At 36.5% G+C, this 20,254-nt stretch overlaps 2 long non-coding RNA genes across 2 annotated transcripts in view; both read right to left on the bottom strand.

Annotated features, from left to right (window-relative positions):
• Window positions 1–3,822: 3,822 nt before the first annotated feature.
• Window positions 3,823–4,929, bottom strand: LOC100923160. Its single transcript, XR_001120850.3, has 2 exons — window positions 4,697–4,929; window positions 3,823–4,146 (listed from the first exon to the last, which is right to left on the bottom strand). It is a non-coding gene; the product is annotated as an uncharacterized LOC100923160 (long non-coding RNA).
• A 3,076-nt stretch (window positions 4,930–8,005) lies between these two features.
• Window positions 8,006–20,254, bottom strand: part of LOC116422230 — a 33,822-nt gene continuing 21,573 nt past the window's right edge. The window contains exon 4 of the long non-coding RNA XR_004232793.1: window positions 8,006–8,173. This is a non-coding gene — a long non-coding RNA (uncharacterized LOC116422230). The remainder of the gene's footprint in view (window positions 8,174–20,254) is intronic.

Here is a 20,254-nt window from a genome sequence, read left to right as displayed (position 1 = left end):
GTTTTACATATCACCTTTTCTCTACCTGAGATCCCCTTACTGTTGATCCTTATTACCTCACATCTGGTCTTGTTGGTCAGGCAGCACTTATTAGACCTAAGTTAGGAGGACTTGAATTCAAATCCAACTTTAGACCACGGGCTTCATGCTTTATGCTGCTTATCTTCTGTTTGTCTCAATTATCTCCACAGTAAAATGGGAATAATAATAGCACCCATCTCTCTTATTTTTGTAAGGCTTAAGTGAAATAACATCCATAAAGGGCTTAGTGTATAGCACTTGGTACATAGATGTTTATTCCTTTCCCTCCACCTCTCTTCTTCAAGTCCCTCCACCCCTTTGAAGTTCCTCTTCCATTAAACTGCCAAGTTGATCTAAGTTTGACCATATCATACCCAGTTTCTCTCAATCTCCTATCCCCCATTCAATAAATTCCAGGGACTCTTTTTGTTACTTCTAAGATCAAATACATAAATCTACTTTAGGGCTTTTAAAGCTGACTCATTCCTATCTTCCCAGTCTTTTTTATACCTATCTATACCTTTCCTTTCCTTCTTTTCCTTCTTTCCTTTATTCTTCCTTCACTTTCTCTTTTCCTTCCTTCCACATACTCTCCCAACCTAGTGTGACTCTGGGCTTTATTTTGATTTTGATTTTTTTGTTATTCTTGACACAAGACACTCTATATCCCAAGATTCTGTGCCTTCTCAGTGTCCTGCTATCCCTTTTCCTCTTCATATCTGAATCTCTCTCCCTTTATATCTTTCTCTCCTTGCCTCTGCCCACTTGACTTCCCTGGATTTCTTTTAAGTCTCAGCTAATATCTGACCTTCTATTTCTTGAAGCTTCTTCCTTCCCTTTGAGATAACTTCCAATTTATCCTGTATATACAGGATCACACACATATACATAATGTATATGCACATATACAAATACTATATACATACACACACATATATATACATAGACAAATATGTAGATATGGAGGTATATATCTATATCTATTTATATGTATATTTGCATGCTATATTTCTCCAATTAGAATAAGAGTTCCTTAAAGTCAGGGAGGTTTTTTTTTGGCTTGTTTTATATTCCCAGTGGCTTAGTAGAAGCCTGACTACCTAAATAAATGCTTTGTTGATGTGCTCTATTCTATATATTAGTAAAATGTTTTATTAATCCATTTTTCTTTTTGCTTTTGTATCATTATCACCACCCACTATTTATCCCTCCCTCTTCCTTACAAGAAAACCTCCCCTTTTCAAATAAAAGTAGTCCCCTTTTATGAACTAAGTAGCTTAGCAAAATCCTCCTCCTCCTTCTCCATCTCAAAAGCCTTTGCTGTGTCTGAAAATGCATGTCTCATTAAAGATCTTTTCATAGTCTCTCCTAAGAAAGGAAGATGATGTCTACTTGAGGTAGACATCCCCAACAACTGCAGGGATATTATACTGAACAGTGGTTAGAGCACAGGGGTCTAGTGTTGGGAAGGCTCATCTTCCTGAATTCAAATCTAGCCCCAGACTCTACTAGCTGCCTGACATGGGGCAAGTCACTTAATCCTGTTTGTCTGTTTCATCTGTAAAATGAATTGGAGAAGGAAATGGAAAAATCACTTCATCTTTGCCAACAAAACCATCAAAAGGGTCACAATGAGTGGGAACACGACAACAATGAGGTTAATTAATCGATCAAATTCTCAAATTTTTAAAAGTTATTTTCATGAATTGCACATATTTGACCTATTAGATTGCTGCTGTCTTGGGGAGGGGGTAAGGAGGGAGAAAAATTTGGACACAAGATTCTCCAAAAGTGAATGTTGAAAACTATCTTTGCATGTATTTAGAAAAATAAAAAAAAACTATTTACAAAGTTGATTATTTACATTATTGTTATTTATATAAAAAAGAAATTATCCTGTGATTCTGCTCACTGCAGTCTGCCTATTTATACAAGTCTTCTTGAGTTTCTCAGAAACTGTCACTTTCTTCATTTCTTATGGTACAATAATTGCATACATGTCATAATTTGGTCAGCCATGTTCCCCGGTTGATGACACTATTTTTTCTAGTTCTTTATAGTTATAAAATACCATTTTAAGTACTTTTTATATGTTTGCATTTTTTTCCTTCTGATTTTTATTCTTTTGTGGTATATATGTTTAGTAGTGGTGTAGTTGCTGGGTTATAAGGTACCATTTCTCATAACCTTTGAAGGTAAAAAGCTTCTCCTCTATCATCTCCTCTCATCAACATCACTTATTTGACCCATGGTAGAATTATGTTTTTAGGGAGATTTTGTTCTGGCCAAATCCAACATAAGACACAAATATTGTTTTGCTCACAGACATGATATTATAATACGTATACTCACATGTGTAAATATATAGGCATATATACACATATTATGTATAGGAGTGTGTATGTGTGTTTGTATAAATTACGCTCACGAATGTCTATCAGAGGGATTCTTTTTGGTGATTTGACCTTCCCTGAATTTACCCTTAATCTTAGAGGAATTTTTGGGAATAGGGAAAGAAACAATAAACACTAGTCTTCACATAAATGCTCCTGTGAGTTTTTTGGAGCATAGGATACCATCGGGGTTAATAGGAGTTACAAGAAATTTTAAAATCTTAATTCAAGATAATATCTGGGACCACAGACTTCGAATTAGCACCAAACACACAAGCAAGTCAAAAGAATAAAACACTTTTAATTAATCTAGCTTGGAGGCATTCTGGCTGGTTTTAAATTGGCTCCTTCTTAATAGTAGTTAGGTGTGTTGACTCATGCCTTTTGCTATTGGACTAAAGGAAGAGCTGTCACAGCGTGCCCTTGTTAAAGGAGGTAGTTGTCATCCTTCAGCTTGTTTTTAAAAACTGGACTAAGGTTGTCATAATAGTCAATGTTTATGAGACAGGAAACAGAGATACAGTGAAAAAAGGTAGTGGGACCCCAGTTTTCCTCATCTGTAAAACAGGGGGTGGGAAATAAGACTTATTTTGAGCTATCTTTTTTTTAAAAAATAATTTGTAATCCTGGTGTGTTCCCCACAGTTGCAATGCGCAAGTTATATCAATGATATCACTTGAAATGTTTGAGTCTTTCAGCACTGATTCTGAGGATGTTAGTTACTACATGTTCAAAAATCCTGCTGGCCAATCAACATATATTCTATGTTCCTCTTTTCTCCTCATTGGCAAGTATGATATTTATTCCCCATTTTGTCCATGGGATTGGGGGGAAGGATAAGGAGAATCCTTTGTCATTTTACTATGTTAGTTGATGTTTTAAAAATTATTTTCTATTTCCATCCTTAAACAGTTTGTTTTGTATGCACATTTGTTTGCTTGCTCTCTTCCCCTATTAGATTGTAAGCTCCTTAAAGGCAAGGATTTTTCTCTCTGCCTCAATGCTTGGCAAGTGTGCTTTGTATATATATAGTAGGCATTTAATTAATGTTTACTGAATTGAATAAAATTAGTGCATGTCAGATTTTGGGTCCCATTGTACAAAATGGATATGAATGCTTACATGGACCTGTCCATGATGCAGAAGCAGCCTAAAGGGAAGTATGGGCCTCTTACTCTCAGTAAAACTAAACTCAGAAGCCAGTTTTTGTATCTCCACAAGGTTCTAGAGACTTAAAAGGGTTGGGAGATTCTTTACACAGGTTGGTTTTTAGTTATGAGACAATTCCTTTATGTGGAAGCATTTACCCTGGCTGTGAGTAATCTTATAATCTGGAATTCTCCTTTTCTCTTTTATCAGAAGGTTGCTAAATTGGAAGAAATCAGTAAAACAAGAGGCAGAGAGAGTATTAATTTTTATGTATTTATTAGTAAGCTGACTGAACTCTAATGTAGGCGGCTCCAGGGTCTTTTTTTTTTTGTCACCTTTCTATTGGTTGGCTTCTTTTATCTTGTTTCTGGTGGAACTTGAATTTCTTGATGGTCGTTTTTGGTCTTTGAATTGGATGATCTTTCAACATGATGGGGACTGGGGAGTTGAGCTCTTTTTTCGTGATGTTCATGGTGGTAAATGAAGGTGACATTCAAAAAGTTCCTGGGCCCAAAGAATAGGTGGATAGATGAAAGCGTTTATACTACTGCGGTAATGTAGATGGTGCAGACACAGACATAGCCTGAAAAAAGAAATATGGAGAGCAAAGTTTGTCCACCATGATATTCAGTTTACCTTCTTAGATGGAAAAGACCTTCCCAGAAGGAGAATGGGTGAGGTCATACCTTTCTATCAGATCTATCTATCTATCAATCATCTATCTACTTATCTATTTATCCTACTATCTTACTTATCTATGTCTATCTATATTTCCCATAATACAATCAATGTGGAGAACCTCATGTAAAGTGCTTTACCAATGTACATCTGAATTCTCTGCAATTTATATGCTATTACAGCAACAACTTACAAGACAGAACTGATCCTTTCATATTTACCCCTTTACTCAACATATTGAACAGAATAATTTGTAATATAGAGGATGAGGGCAAGCAGAATATGGCTTCCCCTCTACTTTCCATATTAAAAATGTGCTAATCTAACCCCCATCTAACCCAATCTCATTTTATTTTTCAAACTGATACCCCTATTAGATCAAAGTATGCTTTGATTTAGAGGAAACAGGGGAGATGGTTATTCCTTAGATAGTTCACTTGATTTTGCAAACTTACCCCTCCACTTCATAAGTCGGTTTCAATTCTTCTTCCTGATGTTCCTTGTTCAAGGTTACTTTCTTTGCTTTTTAATGTATCCTCTTGGGCATTGTGCCATGTTTTCTCATGATTTGTTGTTTGACTTATTAAACCAGCAGTAGGCTCATTATCTTAGGGGAAAGGGGGAGCCAAACCTACAGGGGTACTAAACCTGATGTTACTGAGTCAGTGAATCAGGGAGGTCTCTCTCTAGCTATTTATAGGGCAAAGTTATTGCCCTGCCCAGTGATGGTTATGTTGTCATAGTACATCCCCCATTGTCCTGAATTTCTCATTTTTCCTGTTGTCTTGCCACTTAACCCTCTAGGTCAATATTCATATGGTGTGAGATGAAGTTTTAAATTGCCTTGAAAATCCTGTAATATCATGAGTAACACTGATATTAATAATAACGATAATAATAATCACTTCAATTTTATATCACTTTAAGACTTACGTAAGGCTTTCACATTCATTATTTTACTTGATATACAATAAATCTGTTGAAGTAGGTTGTATAGAGATGAGGTTTAAACAAATAATGTGATTATCATCACACAGTAAATATTAGTGATAGAACCAAGATGTCAATCTAGATGATTATGAGGTCTGTAAAAATGAAATACTCTGTAGTTTCAAAGATCTCTTCTGGTTCTTCTATCTTCTAGGACATATATAGTCTTCCATGTATTTCTTGTGTTTCTGTCTGTTTTTGTCTCTATTTCTGTCTCTTGTCTTTTTCTCTCAACCCCTGGCACATGGTTCTTTACACAAAGTTTTTTTTTTTTTAACAATCTTTTTTCTTACTTTAAATTTATCAACATTTTGATAAATTTACTGGCTAGGTGCCACAGTGGATAAAGAATTTTTGACTTTATTTTTGATACCATAAATCCTCAAGAGTCAGACAAGCTGTTTTTTCAAAGAGAAAATAGCTTAACTATTGTAATAAATAGAGCATTGTGACCTTTAATTTTGGCATATGTTAATAAAAATTGATTGGATATTATAATTACCTAGAGTCATATTGCCTCTTTATGATGACTTTATTTACTTTGATGCAGTCATTGTGTTTATTATTTCTTTGACTCTACTTCCCATATTTCTCTTAATTCTTCACATTTGTCATTTTATCTAGTCCAGTTTTAGTCCATTATACTTATATGTTATATAATGTGATCATTTTCCTATCACTGGGCACAGTTTTGGTTTTCAGAGATGTTCATGATCCCTGTTCTCATGAATAATGCTTCCATGAGCATCTTTGTACTTTTTTCCCTTGTTTTCATTCACTTCCTTGGAGTATATTCTCCAGTATCCCAGTACTTAACACATTGCCTGACATAGTAGGTGCTTAAAAATGTTTATTGAATTGTGCTCTTGTGAGGAATTTATAGAAGGACTTTTTCTTGTCATTATACTATTGGTGCCTCTCTACCTCCTTGATCTATATAAAGTAGGAGAGATTCAAGTTGAATATTCAAAATGTATAAATGGTTTCCAGCCAATTGAGGATCTTGCCAATCTAAGAGTCAAAATCTTGGGGCCAGAAATGCATCAGACTTCATTTTATCCCCTTCCCTTGCTCAAGGTGGGTATTTCTGATGATAGAAATTTGTTTTCAGTCCACTGCCTCTTTATTTTCAGTCAAGTATTTATAAAGTGACTCCTATAAAGTGGCAAACTTTCCTTTCAGTATTGGCAATACCAGAACTAATGATGAAGCAATTCCTGCTCACAAGGGGAATACATGCCTTTCTTCCAGCTGGTGGGGTCCTTCTGTTGAGTTCCAATACCCCTATTTTGGTAATATGGCTATTCCTGCATATTGCTCTTGGACAAGGGATTCTCAACCCATTTTGTGTATTGTATTATATACTGTATACTCCTTAGTCTAGTGAAACCTATGGACTAGCTAGTGCCACAGTGGATAAAGGATTGGGTCTGGAATCAGAAAGATCTGGATTCAGATATAACTTTTCTAGTTGTTTACTGTCCTCTTCAACTATAAAATGTAAGTAACAAATCCACCTAAGGTCCAAAGTTTTTGTGAGGATTGAATGAGACAGTATTTGTAAAGTGCTTGACACATAGTATCCTCTTAATAAATAACTGTCCTCCCTCACCCCATGATATTTTTAATGCATAAAATAAAGTACATTATAAAGGATTATAAAATAAAAATATAAAAAATTATAAAGGAAACTAATATATTGAAATATAGTTATATATTATATATATTAATGTCATGTTTATGTATACATGTATACTTTTATATATATACAAATCATGTTTTATATATAAAATCCATTTTATATGTATAAATCATGTTATATATGTTTTTATCATATTTAAATAGATATTTACATAAGTATTCATATGTATATACATGAATATTTATATACATAATATATAACTGCATATATATTTATATTTATTTATACATGCATGCATATTTATATTTATATTATATATATTTATTTTATACATTTATATATATTTATATTATACATGCGTGTATGTATGTGTAATTCATAGACCACCTACAACTTAAGCTCTTTATTCATTCTATGACTTTAAACATTAACCTTCTCAAGGATATTTGCAGCTCAAAAGAGGTGAACATTTTAGGCTAAAGGAGTCAAGCTCTAAGAATTTTTCTGGTTGTTGGACATGGGGAAAATCCAGGGGCTACTAGAATTACATCTCTAAGGTAACAGTTTTCTTTCTATGTAAAGGCTGATTTAGGGGATGGAACAAAACCCTTTTCAGAGATGTGTTTAGCTACTCACTCTCTGTCCTGCTCATGCTTTTTATGGGAGCTGAATGTCTTTTAGGAGCCCAAAATATCTTAGAAACAGTGCAGAGAACCCTGAAATGTGACTCAAGAGACTTTGCTTCTCCATGCTGACTTTATTTACTTTGCTACAGTCATTGTGTATATTATTTCCTTAGCTCTACTTTCCTCAGATTGCATCCCTTCCCGTATTTCTCTTAATTCTTCCCATTTGTCATTTTACCCAGCCCAGTTTTAGTCCATCATGCTTATATGCTATATAATTTGTTCATTTTCCAATCGCTGGGCACATTTTTGGTTTCCAGACTCAGACTTGTGCTGCTAATAAGCTGTATGGCTTGGCAGACAGGACCTAAGAAGTCACTTCCTTCCCTATAGTCATGTGTAAAATGAGAACCTTATTCTAGATAGCCATTAAGGTCCCCTCCGGCTCTGACCCTAGAGGAGAATATTACTGATTTCCATTCCAGGGGATAATGTGCTTACCAGAGTCCTCAGGAGTAATCGGGACTTCTCTGCTCTTCATGATCCTGGTCCACCATGATCAGCGTCTTGGGCTCTGTGGCCCTTTTGATCTGCACATGTCTAGACCAGTGCCAATTGATGCCAGTTTTGTTAGTGGATGCTTGGTTTGATACCCGAGGCACATCTTTTTGCTCCTGGAATAGAATTGGCAACATGACTTTTAGTTTGATTAATGATATACCTGCCTCTTCTAAAACATGTGTCTACATGCATGTGCAGAGACAAAGCTTGGGAAAAGTGGCCAAGGTCTCATTCTGCAGTACTGAAATGAAAGTAGATAGATAGAACTTTGTGGCCTTTTGGCAGCATAGAAACAACAGAGCTTATGATCTAGTTAGAACATCCAGAGATTTCTCCTTTGTCTCTCCTTCCTCGGTTGTGCTGTTTGCGGCAAGTGCAAAAATCTCTGGTTTTGGGGTATGTTTGTATATACATGCAAGCACTCAAAACCTTTTTTCATGCTAACTGCACCCTAGTGCTCTTGCCTATAAAATTTAGAAAATATCTGCCTCTTGGGAGTCACCATTTCTTCCACTGCAAGTGGAATCAATTGGAGGAAAACAATCTTGGCTGGAATGGGGACCCCTCGAGAAAAGGGGTCTTCCTCCCCTGCCTCTCTGCCCCAAATAGTGCCTAAAATAGGTCTGGGCTCACAATTTACCTTTAAAGGAAGAAAGGGAAAGGTATAGGTTCTCTTATAATGGAATAGAGTTTAATCAGGGACAATTTAGATATCTTAACCACTGCAGGAGTTCAGTGATGAGAATGGTGGAGACCTCAGTGATTGAGAAGAGGCTTAGGAGATATGGGATCTTAACATAATATTCATACTCCATATTGGGAAGATACTCAAAAGTTTGTAGAAATTAACTGGCTTGAATTGCACTGAACTAAATATAGAGGGAAGCTTCTTAATTTATGGTCCATGAACCTGAATGAGAAAAATACTTCAGTAAATATGTATCAGTAAAATTGGTTTTCTTTATGTAACATGTATTTTATGTTATGCACTTAAATGCATTATTCTGAGATAGGACCTATAGGTGATTTTACCAACTGCAAAGAGGGCACCATACAAAAAGTTGTGAAGAACTCCCTTTCAAAGGGATTTAGGAGGATCTTGTCAGGAACTTCTTGGACATATGTGCTATGGAAATCCATGTGTGATATTCCATAGAAGAATATTTGGAACATTGTCTATTAAAAGTTAAAGAGTTCCAAGCCTGTGTGAATGGATGAGCCTTGATGAAGAGATGGACCTCTTTTACATAAACATAGACTGGTATAAAGCATAGGAGAATGGGGGTGAGGTGGGTTTATATAAAAGAATTTTGAAATAAAAAAGGGGATTTTCCACAGATGATGATAGTGAGTCAAGGAGGAAAGACTCAGAGATGTAAATGAAAAATAATTTGGGGATAAGGGGAAAGACAAATCAATAACAACTTGAGGAATCAATAAAAGTCTTTTGTAGGAAGGAAGCAGTCTTTGAATTGAGATTAAGAAGGAAGTAGAGAGAAGCAGAAGTAAGGAGGGGGAGCTTTCCAGGCATATGTGGGGACACTGGACATGGAATGTTGGGTATGGGCAACACAAAATTGGAATATAGAGCATGAGGTAAAAACAATGTAGAATCACATCCAGTGTTTACTTCTATTGAGGAGGCCCTGCTACTTCATCCTGGAATGGTTCTAATCATTAGGAAGCTTTTCAATCTATTGAGCTGAAATGGTCCAATGTGATGGTAAATATTTAACAACTGGGGGGTGTGAAATGTAAATAGCACATGCCTTTAAGTTTAATCTGAGTTATTCACATTTTCTCTATCACTTTATTAAGCCTATATAATGAACAACATAATAAATCAGGTCCCGATTTGTAGCATTTGCCCATTTCTGAGATATAAATGTCACACTAAAAATTTAACAGTCTCTTTCTAGACCTGATAGGAGCTGCCTCCAGCACAACCCTGATTGAAATCTACTTTACAATTTGTCAGAGATTAGAGAGGTAATTGGCTTCAAATCAGAGGAATGTATGAAATGGCTTTTGTAGAAACATACCCTCATGTGGACACACACATGCACACCCCACTGAGACTTCTCTGCCACCCAAGCCTGTCCCCAACTTTCTGGCTTCCTAGGGAGAAGACTCAGTTCTTAGCAACTTGAGACTCTAAGTGTAGAAGGTTCTTTTACCAGGCTCTGATTCCAACTTGGCTCTCATTCAGGGGAACAGCCTCATGCATTTGCTGCCATGTGTTCATCTTTTGATTTTCCATGGCTAAGGGGCAAAGGGATAGCTGAGGGAGTTGAAATTCACAGAGAATCAAAAAACTTCACTTTAGCCAATAGCTTAATCCTCTTCTGACATCAGCCTGACGTTCACCAGAATAGTTGGTGGGGCAGAATTGAGAAAGAAGTGGATTTCCCTTCCTAAACTCATCTTCATCTCTAAACCCCCCCCCCCTTTATTTCTCCAGAGAGGAACTAGCAATCAGGACAATAGCCAATGAGGAGGGAGGGAAAGGGAGAAGGAGAAGGGTCTGGATGATCCATACACTAGTTTCACCCTGAGATAATTGAGGATTATCCAAAATGCCTTGTTTGGCTCTACCACCCCTTTTCAGTTGGGTTCCAAACATCTCTGCAACTGACAACATTTTTACCACACCACAAAACTTTTTCCTACTGACATTTCCCAATGCTTTATTTCCCAGCCATTCCTTCCTCCTCCTTCTCGAACTCTCTATTTCGTAAAGCTTAGGAAAAACCTTATCTGTCACTAGCAAAAATGAATTCTTTTGCCTCACCCTGTATCAATCCAGAATCCTATGGAAGACCAACATAGAGAGGATAAGGAGGATAAACAAAGTTTATCTCATTTACATTTGATGTCTGACTTTTTTTTTCCTCAAGCATAGAAAACTTTGTTAATTTTCATGGGCTAATTGAACAAGGAGAAAGTCATTATCAATGTTGTGACATGTAGTTTGAGGGACAGTCTATTGAGATAAATGGAAAATCTTGCATGTAGATACCAAAAAAAATCAACTTTATAAATAGAAGATGGTGGGAGAATAGACAAAAATTCTTTTTAAAAGATTAGGGGTTTTTATTGTATTGTAAGCTCAATGTGAGTCAATCAAAAAAGAAAAAAAATCTAGTGTGATTTTGGGCTGCATTATGGGAGGCTTAACTTCCAGAAATAGGGAAGTGTGCCATTGTGCTTTGTTCTCACCAGATATATTCTGCAATAAGTTCAGTTTTAGACCCCACAATATATGAAGAGCCAATTTATGAAGAATCGAGAAAGGGGCTGGAATTAATGCTATATGAGAATCAGTTGGGAAAAAAAAAACTAGCAAAAACTTGGGTATGAAAACAAAACTAAAGGCTTGGGAGAAGAGAAAACTAAGGGGAAACATGATAACTGACTTCAAGTAGAAGGAGGATCTGATTTGCTACAAGGAACATTTAGTGCAAGGTGCCAAGAGTCCAATTTTGGCTTGATGTTGGGAAAAACTTTCTAATAATTAGAGCTATTACAAAATGTAACAAAATGCCAGGAGAAGTTTTAGGTTCTCCTTTTTGGAAGTCCCCAAGTAGAGGTTGGAGGTTATTTGATTGGTACATTATAGTGTTTCTGTTTGTGTATCGGTTGGACTAGATAAAGTGCTTTCAAATTTTCAAATTCTACAATGCTCTGATTTTGGATTAGTATGTCACTACAAATATATATTTTTTATTTAATAACCTTTTATTTACAGGATATATGCATGGGTAACTTTACAGCATTAACAATTGACAAACCTCTTGTTCCAATTTTTCACCTCTTACCTCCTCCCTAGATGGAGGATGACATGTAGTATGTTAAATATATTAAAATATAAATTAGATTACTAACTTATAAGTATAATGACAAAATGTTATTTTGCTGTACAAAAATTAGACTCTGAAATATTGTATAATTAGCTTATGAGAGGAAATAAAAATGCAGATGTCATAAATATATGGATTAGAATTCAATGTAATGGTTTTAGTCATCTCCCAGAGTTCTTTTCTGAAGCATAGCTCTGTTCAGTTCATTACTTCCACTGGAAATGAATTTGGATTGATTCGTTATGTAGAGAGATGGCCTTTAGTCCATCAGAACTGAGTCATCATATAGTATTGTTGTTGAAGTATATAATGATCTCCTGGTCCTGCTCATTTCACTCAGCATCAGTTCGTGTAAGTCTCTCCGGGCCTTCTGAAATCATCCTGTTGGTCATTTCTTACAGAACAGTAATATTCCATAATATTCTATACCACAATTTATTCAGCCATTCTCCAACTGATGGACATCCATTCAGTTTCCAGTTTCTAGCTACTACAAAAAGGGCTGCCACAAACATTCGTGCACATAGGTCCCTTTCCTTCTTTATAATCTCTTTGGGATATAATCCAGTAGTAACACTGCTGGATCAAAGGGTATGCACAGTTTGATAACTTTTGAGCATAGTTCCAAACTACTCTCTCAAAATGGTTGGATTTGTTCACAACTCCACCAACAATGCATCAATGTCCCAATTTTCCCACATCCTCCTAACAATCATCATTATTTTTCCTGTCATCTTAGCCAATCTGACAGGTGTGTAGTGGTATCTTAGAGTGTTCTTAATTTGCATTTCTCTGATTAATAATGACTTGGAGCATCTTTTCATATGACTAGAAACAATTTCTTCATCTGAGAATTGTCTGTTCATATCCTTTGACCATTTTTCAATTGGAGAATGGCTTGATTTTTTATAAATTAGAGTTAATTCTCTATATATTTTGGAAATGAGGCCTTTATCAGAACCTTTGACTGTAAAAATATTTTCCCAGTTTATTGCTTCGCTTCTAATCTTGTCTGCATTAGTTTTGTTTGTACAAAAACTTTTCAGTTTGGTATAATCGAAATTTTCTATTTTGTGATCAGTAATGATCTCTAGTTCTGCTTTGGTCATAAAGACCTTCCCCTTCCACAGGTCTGAGAGGTAAACTATCCTGTGTTCCTCTAATTTATTAATAATTTATTCTTTATGCCTAGGTCATGAACCCATTTTGACCTTATCTTGGTGTACGGCGTTAAGTATGGATCAATGCCTATTTTCTGCCATATTAGTTTCCAATTTTCCCAGCAATTTTTATCAAACAGTAAGTTCTTATCCCAAAAGCTGGGATCTTTGGGTTTGTCAAAGACTAGGTTGCTATATTTGTTGACTGTTTTATCCCTTGAACCTAATCTATTCCACTGATCAACTAATCTATTCCTTAGCCAATACCAAATAGTTTTGGTAACTGCTGCTCTATAATATAATTTTAGATCTGGTACAGCTAAGCCACCATCATTTGATTTTTTTTCATTAATTCCCTTGAAATTCTTGACCTTTTGTTTTTCCATATGAACTTTGTTGTTATTTTTTCTAGGTCATTAAAATAGTTTTTTGGGACTCTGATTGGTATAGCGCTAAATAAATAGATTAGTTTAGGTAATATTGTCATCTTTATTATATTTGCTCGCCCTATCCAAGAGCATTTAATATTTTTCCAGTTGATTAGATCAGACTGAATTTGTGTGAAAAGTGGTTTGTAATTTTGCTCATAAAGTTTCTGATTTTCCCTTGGCAGATAGATTCCTAAATATTTTATATTATCAGTAGTTACTTTAAATGGAATTTCTCTTTGTAACTCTGACTGTTGGATTTTGTTAGTGATATAAGAATCTGATGACTTATGTGGGTTTATTTTATAACCAGCAACTTTGCTAAAGTTGTGGATTATTTCTAATAACTTTTTAGTAGAATCGCTGGGGTTCTCTAAGTATACCATCATGTCATCGGCAAAGAGTGATAATTTGGTTTCCTCATTGACTATTCTTATTCCTTTAATCTCTTTCTCAGCTCTTATTGCTAAAGCTACAAATATTTTTGATAGTCTCTGTTGATGGACAATTAATCTATAGATAATCTATAGATAATGGAATGTTGTGATCTCAGAAGAATCAAAAGGGCAGGTGAAACAAAGCTCAGGAGGAAAGAAAGCATGATGCATATAAATGGGTTGTAGTGTCAATACATCATTCAGACCTTACATGATCAGTAATGAGATAGACTAGAGTGATGAGAATGAAGGATAAACGGATTGATAGCTCTAATTGCATTGGTAGCCTCGGGTCTTTAGCATATTGGGTAGACCCTCTGGAAAATTTGTAGACAGATAAAGACATAAACCACATAGGGTAAAAAGGTTTGGATGAGATATAATCAAAATCATTGGTAGGAGTTCCCTTATGTATCCATCTAAGTAGTTAAGGGTACTCATGATTCCTTATACCTACATGTGTAAGATTCTCCCATCAATTGACTTTTGATGCAATAAAATAAAGAATAGGCCATCATTTCAGATCCCACAATGATGTTAAACAATGTGGCCTAAGCATTATTCAAGTACTAAGCTTAGTACTTTGTCCAATTTATTTGGTATCTTGATTCTGTTGTGGAACCATGTCAATACTGTCTTAGAGTGGAAGTCCTTATGGAAAACACTGTGCACTTGTCTCACTTTGTGTAAAGCTATCCACAGTAGGAGCTTAATAATAAAGTAACAAAGGCTTTCATCAGTTGGAGGATCAATTTCCTCCTAATTATTGATATCTAGGAAGCATTAAGAGGGCTGAGAAGGGCTCAGGAGACATTAGGAGGCTCAGGAGAGAGAAATATGAACCTGAAGGTCTTCCCCTCTCAGATTCATTTATTTAGGGTTTTTTTGGACTAGGTAAAAGGAGAGATTTTTTGCCTCAATTGCTACCTATCCTTAATCATGGAATGAGTGAGACCTCAGTCAAACTGAATCCTGTTAAAGATTTTAACTTAAAAAAGCTAAGGTCTCCCACTGCATCTAGGGCCATCTCCATTCATTTTTGATCTGTATCTGGACCCAAATGGTTCTGGAGGGAAAGTGGGCAGGTGACCTTGTCCATCCCTCCATCACTTAAATCCAATTCACTTGCATATCATGGCTTTACTTCCCTGATGTTATGGTCCTCTTCAAGAATGAGGGACAAACAGTATTTTATCAATATAGACTAATACCAGATTATCTCCATGCTTATGGGAAGAGACCAATTCACAGGAGGCATGTGTGTGTGTGTGGGGGTGTATGTGTGTGTGTGTGTGTGTGTGTAAGGACAAAATTTTGACTTTTTTACTTTCTTGATTTTTCACTTTTTCACAGCTCTTATTTTCTAATTTCCTGGGTCTCTATTCAAGTTGCTCTTCCTAAGTACTTGATATGTGCTAGAAGTAAGATGGGCAAACTTAAGTGCCAGTACTTGAAAAAATGAAATGGAGCCTGCTAAAAATTACCAGACTGCCACTTCACCAGCCTTAGCTCAAAGAACCCCAGAGCCTCATCGAGGCCATCTGTACCCAAGCAAAAATTTCTCCAGTAATAAACCCAACAAGTGATCATTTGCCTCTTCTTAAAGGATTCTTATGATACACAACTTTCTCCCAAGGGAGTCAATTCTACTTTTAGAATCCCTGATTGTTAGAAAGTTTTCCCTTATATTTAACCAGAATCTGCCTTTAATGTTCCCAGTTCTAGCCTCTGGGATCAAACAGAAAAAATCTAATCCCTGTACCTCATGGCAGCCTTCTGAACACTTCAGGATGGCTGTCGTATTACCCTTAAGTTTTTCTCCTCCCACAGGTGATCTGTCCCCAATTCTTTAACATGTTTTAGTACAGCATCATAGGCTCCAGTCTTCCCATTATCAAACATCTAGTCTATTAGCAAATATACATCCATTAAACAATGACTATGTTTGTTGATGTCTGATAATGTATCTAGAGATGCATGAAAATGCATAAAACACCCTAGATGAGGTCTGACCAGGGCAAAATAATTACAAGACTATCTATCACCTGCCTGGTGCTGGACACTCCAATGCTTTTGAGGAATAGTTCTGGATACTCTATTTCTATTAACACAGCCTGAGATTGAATTAGTTCTTTGGCTGCTGTGTCAGGTTGGTGACTCATAGTAAGCTTGCATTCCACTGAAACCCACAGATCTTTTTTTCACACAAACTGGCTGTCTGGCCATTTCTTCTTCATTCTGTACTTGTGTAATATTAAAAAAAACCAACTCAAGTGTAGGAACTTTACATTTATACACACTGTTTCATTTTTATTAGATTCAGTCCATCTGTTCAGCCTTTCGCAATTCTTTCGGATTCTAATTCTGTCATCCAACATTTTATCTTTCTCTTCCAGTTTCATATAATTTGCAAATTTGATAAGTACACAGATCTAGTCTTTCAACCAAGTCATTGACAAAAATGTTGATCAGCCTGGACCCAAGGAAAAGATCCTTGGGATGCTATCAGAGATTTGTTTCCCAGTTGACATCAATTCATTGATGATTTCATTCATTGTGATCAAGTCATTCATGTAGGTCTGAATCTATCTAAAGTTATCTAGTTTATAATCTGAAGTTATCTAGTTATAGACTTTATGATCATGTGGTCCATGTCTCCCTATCTTGACTAAGGATTATGATAGATTGTCAATTGCTTTGTTGAAATTCAGATATATCTCTAGCACCTATTGGCCAACTAGTCCATCAACCCCATTGGAGAAGGAAAGAAAGTTAGTCTAGCATTATCTGTTATTGATGTGACCATTGATGGCTTTGTGTGATAAATGCTTCTCTTTCTAAATGGTCACAAATCATTCCTTTATGAACTCAGTGCTGTTGGAAAGTATAGGACAAGAAATAGATTCAATGCAAAGTGCATGTGGAACACCTTGAGAGACTAGTGTTCTTTTGATCAATGATTCTTTGACTCTTCTTTCTCCCTGATTTTTTCTGTCTATTACACTATCCTCATCTACCCAACAACTTAGAGAGACAATGAAGAAAGACACAAAGTGCATTTTTCCCTACCTGAAAAACAAGAACTGAAAAATTAAATTTTTTTTTATTATTTTCAAGGTTCAAATCCGTGAGTGGACAACAGTTAGGGTGCTGGAGGAAGCGTGCTTTGGTTGATCCCCAAATTGTTCAGTTTTAGAACCATAAAATTCAGAGAGAAAGAAAAGTGAAGAAACTATGATGAGAAAAAATGAGAGGAAAATAGAATGGGGTTAGAGCCTATGCCTGACACTAAACAAATACTTGTTGGTTGATTGGTAATTACACTGGAAGTAACACTGGGCTGGAAATCTTGTAAGAAACCTAGGTTCTAAATCTGGCTTTAACCCCTATAGCTAGCTGTGTCCACTTGGAGAGGTTATTTCATTTTTATGGGCTTCAGTTCTCTCCAGTGACCAGAGCTGGAATAAGTGGGGACTAAGTTAAAAAAGAAAAAAGTTGGAAAGAGAGGAGGGAGAGCAGATGAACTCATAGGATCAAGATCTGGAAGACACTAAATAATCTGTTTTTAGACCCCATTTTTCAGATGGGAAAACTGAAGGATAGGAAGAGAAGGGCAGAGGGAGAATTCTCTTCCCCCTTCGCTCTTCTCTGGTAGACTTGATGGGTGTGTGATGTGTGTATGTTGGAAAGGGGGCAGTCAGTGTTCTAATTGGCCAGATTCTGCTAGTGCAGCAGTTTTTTATTATTCCTTTCTCTTCCTCCCCTCTCTCCCCCTTGAGGGGTAGTGCTGGTGGTGGGGAATTGATGAGTAGTGCAGGAGCTGTCCCCAGCTGGACTTCCTTCTTACCTCTGGGAGCCTTGTCCTGCCAACATGACTTCTGTTCCATGTGAGTTGGGTTCCTCTCTCCTTCCCAGCACACCCACACCCACATGTCACTCTGTCTTTTTTTTTTTTTTTTTGCTTTCCCTTTTTCCCCCCTCTCCATTCCTCCCCTTTTCTCCCCTCCCCCCCAATTCTCAGAACTTGCTCCCATTGGATTCCAGGAAATGGCTGGTGCAACTTTGAAACCAAATCCCCTTGGAATCCTGGTTGTATATAGTTTATTTCTTCCCTCCCCTCCTCATGGTGTCCTTGACAGGCTGGGTCTAGTTTCTGTGGAACGTGACCTGGCCTGGCCTGCCATGGGCCACACGGATGTGGACCTCTGTACTTTGGCAAGCAATTTGCCTGCTCTCCCCTCCCTGTCCTCAATCTCAAAAGGGGAATTCTGGCTCCTTCAGGCTCTCCTCCCCATCCCGGCTCACACCCCCAAGTGACCCTGGTCTCATAAACTCTGTTGTTTCTGGGCAAGGCTGGGCTGGGCAGGGCTGCTGAACTGCTGCTTTCCAGACCAAATTAGAATCTCCTTTATTATCACTAAGGAGATTGAGAGGCAGTTACATCCATTCTCTTTTCCAGGTACCATATTACACCCTACCTATCACTGAAGGATCTCCAGGGAAGGGAATAGAGTAATATTTCTGACAGCATACTCCGGGGGAGGGAGAGGAGGTAATAAGCAGATATTTTTCAAGTGCCTAATATGTGCCAGGGGGCGACAGTCAGATGGCACAGTGGGTAGAGTGTCACGTTGTGAGTGAGAAAGACTCATCTTCCTGGGTTTCAAATCCAGCCTCAGCTATGTGGCCCCAAGCAAATAAATCACTGAACTCTGCTTTAGTTTTCTCATCAGTAAAATGAACTGGAGAGAACAGTGGCAAAACTACTTCAGCATTTTTGCCAAGAAAACCCCAAATGGGGTCATGAAGAGTCAAACATGACAAAAATGACTGAACAACAGCAGCAATGTGCCAGGCACTGTGCTAAGTCCTTTACACATGGAGCCTCATTTATTTGTGTTCCTGGCCTTCCAGGGAATTTCTTTTTGCTTTCTAACTCAGAGGAACTAATCAAGCTTATGCTGTTTGTTCGTCAATAGTCAGAAACCTTCCTACTGGTTATGTAGTGTACTTTAGGTGCACTTCCTGGAGGAAAGAAGAACCAGATATTCTGCAGTACCATATAGCTTCTTACAGAGGTTGACAAATAGAAGATAGATAGATAGATAGATAGGTAGATTGAGGCAGAGATAAATAGATAACAGAGATAGATGATAGATATATGATCAATGATAGAGACAGATGATACATGATAGGTGATAGAGATAGATACATGATAGATACATAGATATAGATAGATGATAAATAGATATGTGATAGACAGATGATAGATTGAGAAAGATAAATGACAGAAAGGCTAGAGATAGATGGCAGAGATAAATATAGATGATAAATGCATATGTTATAGAGGATAGAGATAGATGATACATGATAGATAATAGAGATAGAGGTAGATATATGATAGATACATAAGATATAGATAGATGACAAATAGATATGAGGCAAATGATAGATTGAGGCAGAGATAAATGATAGCTAGATAGAGAGGCTAGAGATAAAATGACAGAATCATTTTATCTATATATATCTAAATATAATAGATAATAATAGAGACATGATAGATGATAGATAAATAGATGGATGATAGATAAAAGATATAGATGATAGATATGTGATAAGACAGATGAAAGATAAAGAGATGGATGATAGATATGTAATAGATGGATGATAGATGTAGATGATAGATATGATAGATAATAAATAAATAGAGGGATAGGTGATAGAGGTAGATGATAATCCTATATATAATTTGAAAGAGAGATAGATGATAAATTCATATGATTGATAGATGAAAGATAGACAGATATATATATATATATAATAAATAGCTGAGTGATAGATGGGTAGATGGATAGATGGATGGATAGATAGATGACAGTGAAACATCATGCTAAGAACTTTTGAATATAAAGAAATCCTAGGACCTTGGACATGAGGTAATTTGTCCAGGACCACATGGCTAGTCAACAGAGAAGTTGGGATTTGCCTTTGGGTTTCTTGATTCATAATCTAATTCTCCTGCCCTGCCTGACATAGTCAATTCTCATCTAAACATTGAATTCTAAACTTTGTTCTTCTTGAACATTTTTAAAGGAAGTGCATTTCTGCCAGGGAGTTTTCTGGAAAACAAATAACAGGTATACCAGCCTAATCATTAAGTTAATAGGTCTCCTTCTGATCCTTAGCTTGTGTTATTTTTGGATTGGATTTATAATTGTATTTATGTGTAGGAGAGCTTTGGTGAGGGACATCTTTTCTTCAAGAAAGAATGATATGTGCTATACAACCTAGAAACTTAAGAGTTAATGG

This window comes from Sarcophilus harrisii, chromosome 3 (assembly GCF_902635505.1).
Source record: "Sarcophilus harrisii chromosome 3, mSarHar1.11, whole genome shotgun sequence".
Classification (NCBI taxonomy): domain Eukaryota; kingdom Metazoa; phylum Chordata; class Mammalia; order Dasyuromorphia; family Dasyuridae; genus Sarcophilus; species Sarcophilus harrisii.
Note: the sequence above shows the minus strand (reverse complement) of the source record. Positions and strands in the feature narration are given on the sequence as shown.